Source organism: Vombatus ursinus, unplaced genomic scaffold (assembly GCF_900497805.2).
Source record: "Vombatus ursinus unplaced genomic scaffold, bare-nosed wombat genome assembly UNPS02014814.1, whole genome shotgun sequence".
NCBI lineage: Eukaryota > Metazoa > Chordata > Mammalia > Diprotodontia > Vombatidae > Vombatus > Vombatus ursinus.
The window spans coordinates 7769389-7774615 of NW_020954592.1; the positions used below are offsets into that span (position 1 = coordinate 7769389).

General features: G+C 36.9%; 1 long non-coding RNA gene across 1 annotated transcript in view; it reads right to left on the bottom strand.

Moving 5' to 3' along the window:
- Positions 1–602: 602 nt before the first annotated feature.
- LOC114022945 overlaps positions 603–5227 on the bottom strand; it is a 51688-nt gene continuing 47063 nt past the window's right edge. The window contains exon 4 of the long non-coding RNA XR_003566723.1: positions 603–1035. This is a non-coding gene — a long non-coding RNA (uncharacterized LOC114022945). The remainder of the gene's footprint in view (positions 1036–5227) is intronic.

The window sequence follows — 5227 nt, forward strand, 5'->3', positions numbered from 1 at the left end:
TCTTTCTTTCTTTCTTTCTTTCTTTCTTTCTTTCTTTCTTTCTTTCTCTTCCTTCCCCTTCCTTTTTTTGTATCAATCTATCTTTCCTTTTCTTTTTGTTTCTTTCCTTTTCTTTCCTTTTTTATTCCTCTAGCTTTTCACACAGTGCCTGACCACAAGCATCCTTTATTATATGCTTGAGGAATGATTTATATTAGTTGGTTTGACACCCTGGGGAAGACCAGTTTTATCTAGAGCTATGTAGGCTAATGGGGTTTGGAGAAGAGTGGACAGTTACTGTTAGAGCGCAACATTTTCCTTATACCAGAGGTACACTCTCCAACTGCACACACAAGGTCCCTGGTGAGAGTAGGTTAGAATTTCAAGTACAAAGATAGTGAGGCACATTGGCAAGCCCTGACACTGGAAATCCTTTTCTCATTTTGTGGAGTCCTTGTGAAGTTCCCTTTAAGTGTGGCTCTTTTCTCATCTTACTAGAAGTTCCCTGGGAACTCCCATCTCCAATCATCCTGATCTGTATCTTGCCACTGGACCCAGATGGCTCCCGAGGAGAAAGTGAGACTGGTGACCTTGCACAGTCCTGTGTCACTTAAATCCAATTCGCTTGCAAGTCATGGCATCACCTTCCTGATGTCATGGTCCTCTTCAAGAATGAAGGACCAAGAACAAGGAGTTCCCAACACCAATAAACTCACAGGAATGAACAAAAAACCAAACTGAAACAAAATAAACAACTTGGCATTACCTGTGCATGTGACTGATAACAATTAGCAGATTCAAGGCAAAGTTCTAATATAAATATTAGGTTTATTCAGTGGTTATTTGTGGGAAATTCTCCTAGAGGAATGAAAACTTCTAATCACTTTCCACTCTTCTTTTCTTTTCTCTCTTCAGGAGATACTGCTTGGTTTTACCTTTGATGTACCACCTCCATCTTCTCCACGGTGTGTGCCATCATTTTCCAATTGGAAATACTTCTGTATTCCTAATAGAAGAGGTGACACCAGTGATATGCTGGTATTGAACAACCTTCTCCTGATTAAAAAAAAAGCACATAAGTCACACTTTTAAGTTTAATCAGCATTCATTAACATTTTTCCCATCATTTTTTGAAGTCTAGATACTGTATTTCACCACATAATCATCACAGGTTTTATGCCAAAATTTTTGTGAAAAAATGGGGTGCGACCATTACATGAAGCTTTTAAAAATTTTTTGTGCTGATATTTCTTTTTTAAATTAATTTATTTTCATTTATCTGATATTTCTTTAAAACCATTCATTACTAAACTATCTGGTGCAAGATAAGGATACATGAATACTTGTGAATATACTTTAAAATTGAATTCTGACAATGCGTGTGCACTGAGAATTCTAGGCTCGCTGCTCACAATTTGGGAGAGATAAATACGTATCCACATGCCACTAGTGAATACAATGCTGCTCTGTTTACCTTTTAAGTAGTGTGATGAACAAAATTATACCATATGACAATTATGTGATAAAAAGTTATTAACCAGATTTTGGACTGAAAAAACAGAGTGTGATTATTATGTGGTGGCAATGATTGTGTGGTGAAATACAGTAATCAAAATAACAAATCAAGCCCTGATTCATAACATTTGCTAATTTTTCCGGTGTGAATGCTCTCACTGAAAATTTAACAGTCAGATTTCTTGAGCCTATATGAATCAGCTCAAGTACATTACTGGGTGGTATTTGAAGTAAGCCTCAAAGGAGGCGTAGAATTGGGATAGACAGAAGGCAATGGTAGAAAGGAGAGAAACAGAGCATGAACAAAGGCAAAGAAATGGGCATACACATGATGTGTTTGGAAAATATCATCTGTGAAGAAGGCTGAAGGCTCATAAGGCTGAAATATAAAAGGCAACAGAAAATAATTTTAAATGAACATTATTTTTTGGAAATTCTGATTAAAAAAAAAAGTAAATACAATCCTCATGGTCCCTTCAAATGCTGATGAAGTACAACTTCCAAATAAAATTGCCTTTTACATTCAGATAAAATTGCTCTGGAAAGTTTCCAAAGTACCCAAAGCATACAATTTCGTTGTCTTCAAAGCTAACTCTTGACAGGAAGCAGAAATATAGCCGGACTCCTATTTCTAGGGAAATGAAAGCAAAGAATGTGAGAGAAAAGTGTTATCTAAAATTGCAGAACTAGATTATTCAGGCCCCTAGAGAAGCAACTTCACTAAAAGAAATATTTTTGTTCCTTTTCCCATACCATATACCCCCAAAAGGGATTAAACAGGAATTGAACTTTTGAGACAAATAATTTCCAAAAATTCATAGAACAAGGATAGTAATGTATTAACTGACTAGAAATGCTTGAGAGTGGTTTAAAAAATGCTCAAGAATATAAGGGAGTTAATTTGAACTCTAAGATCAGATTTTTAAAAAAATTACAAAATTTTAATACCTTTTATTTCAAAATCAATTTAATTTCCAAATATGTCCTTTATTGTTTTCCTTTCCAGAGAGTAATCCTGATGACAGAATAAAAAAGAATGGAGAAGCAGCAGGGGAATGCAATTCAGCAAAATTAACTAATCCATCAACCAAGTCTGACATTACATGCAATGATCCACACCCATAGTTCTCCACTTCTAGAGGATGGAAATTCATTTTCTTCTCTTTTATCAGGGCCAACTTTAGTCATTATCATTCAATTTAATCAATTAATTAGTAATTACATTAATTAATTCAATTTAAACTTCATTTCTGTTTTTGTTGTTGTTGTTCTTGCTATCTACATTGCAGTAATTGTACACATAGTTTTTCTGGTTCTTCACTTTGTATCACCTTCTATGTCTTCCCAGGCTTCTCTGTGTTCTTCCTATTTGTCATTTCTTAGAGTTGAAGAAATTATAATTATAATTACTATAACAATTATAACATAACAATATAATATAACAATATAATAATATGCTATAATATTTTAATAATTATAAGTCTATTATAATGATATATCACAATTTGTTATGTTTCCATCAATTAGGCATCATAGGACCAGGTTTTTATTAGAGCTATAATGGATTTTAAAGAGCATCTAGTACAACTCTTTCAGTTTACAAATGAGGAAACAGAATTCTAAGGAGATTGGGTTAAGGTCAGATAACAAGTTAGTGGCAGAACTAGGTTAACCCGGCTCTTCTGATTTCTCAGTCTTTATACCTTCTCCTACACAAATATAGTTGGATCAGTCCAGAGCCCTGGACTGATAGCTGGGTTCAGGAACATATTTGTAGGGAGCTAAGCCTGATTCAGGCTGGTCCCCTGGTAGGTTAAGGTCCAATACCAATAAGGTACAAATAAAATGACTCATAGAACAATCAACAAAAGCAAAGCAAAAGGTGTACTTAGCCATCAAGTAGAAAAGACATATCTATAACATCATATATATATTATATATATATATATGTCTATAATGTATAATAATTTCTATAAGGGGGCAGCAGTGAATAGAGTACTGGGCATAAAGTTAGGAAGACTCATCTTTCTGGGTTCAAATTTGCCCTCAGACATTTACTAGCTCTGTGACCCTGGGCAAGTCACTTATCCCTGTTTGCCTCAGTTTCCTCATCTGTAAAATGAGCCAGAGAAGTAAATGGCAAACCCCTATAGTTTCTTTGCCAAGAAAACTCCAAAATGGTCACAAAAGAGTCAGACATGACTGAAATGACTGAACAATAATACAACAATATAAAGGACATTTAACAGGATTACAGCATCTAGTTCAGGTAGATGGGCCTTCTAGCTCCCAATTCCATATGGAAGCAGGGCAGGGTGTGGTGACTGCTAAGGACTTGGGTCATCTACTAAATCTGAATAGTCTTGATTCCATGTAGGAGGGTCTTTTTACCCCCTCACGTGAACAGGAATCCATGAAAACCTGCTCTAAGGCTACAAGAGAAGCTACCAAAAGAAGGAAAGCTTGGGCTTTAGACACCTGGCCCAGCCAGGTCTTGAGGACAGCATCCTTTGCTTTTAGGAAAAGGAGGCGGAGTTGGCGAACACTGGTCTATTACAACATTAAACAAATAAATATAGTAGACCAACTTCACCAATTCACCTTCTTAATTAGAAGAGTTTTTGAAGAGCTGTTCCTTTTTCTTTCTTTTTTTTTTTAGAGCTCAATTTTTATTTAGAGCTCAATTGAGTACTTCAATGGATGTGTGATCTCATTGAAGGTGGATGCTCCCTCTCATAGTTCAGATTGCAACTCATCCTGTGTAACTCTTGTCTATATTTTCCCATAGTTTCTCCTAAACAAGTTTACTCAACCTGTTGGAAGACTTGTTCTGAGTCTCTTAATATTTCAGGAGTTCCAGTGTACTGGTTTTTATCTCTAACTCTTAATCTCACTCTCACTACTTGACCTGGCACCTCTCTTTAAATATCCCTAGTGGTTCACTCCCATGAAATAAGCAGCAACGGTCGAGACAGAGGACAGGCAATTCCTCTGGAACCGTGCCAATATCTAGCCTGGAAAACTGGCCTAGATTAGAGTTGTAATAGTGGGCAGTCTGCCAAACACCCCTTGGCATCCCAGAACATGTTAATAATGTCAGAGTTTGTTGAACTCTGGGCCTGTGAGTTCTAAAGTATATGACAAACTGCATAGTCCCTTGAGATCTTAATTCAGAAATAACTACGTCCAATGATGGATGCTGAAATCTAAGACCACACAGTCAAGGGAAAGCATAGGTTGGAATAATCACCCATTTAATTTGTATAGAATAAAAAAGCCAAGTTTAGGATCTTCTTCTCCTTTTTCTTCTTCTCCTCCTTCTCCTTCTCCTTCTTCCTCTTCCTCTTCCTCTTCCTCTTCCTCTTCTCCTCCTTCTCCTTCTCCTTCTCCTTCTTCTTCTCCTTCTCCTTCTTCTTCTCCTTCTTCTCCTTCTCCTCCTTCTTCTTCCTCTTCCTCTTCCTCTTCCTCTTCTTCTTCTTCCCCTTCTCCTTCTCCTTCTCCTCCTTCTCCTTCTCCTTCTTCCTCTTCCTCTTCCTCTTCCTCTTCCTCTTCTCCTTCTCCTCCTCCTTCTTCTTCTCATTCTTCTCCTTCTTCTTCTTCTTCTCCTCCTCCTCCTCCTCCTTCTCCTTCTTCTCCTCCTTCTCCTTCTTCTCCTCCTTCTCCTTCTCCTTCTCCTTCTTTTTTTCTTCTTTTCTTCTTCTTCTTCTTCTTCTTCTTCTTCTTCTTCTTCTTC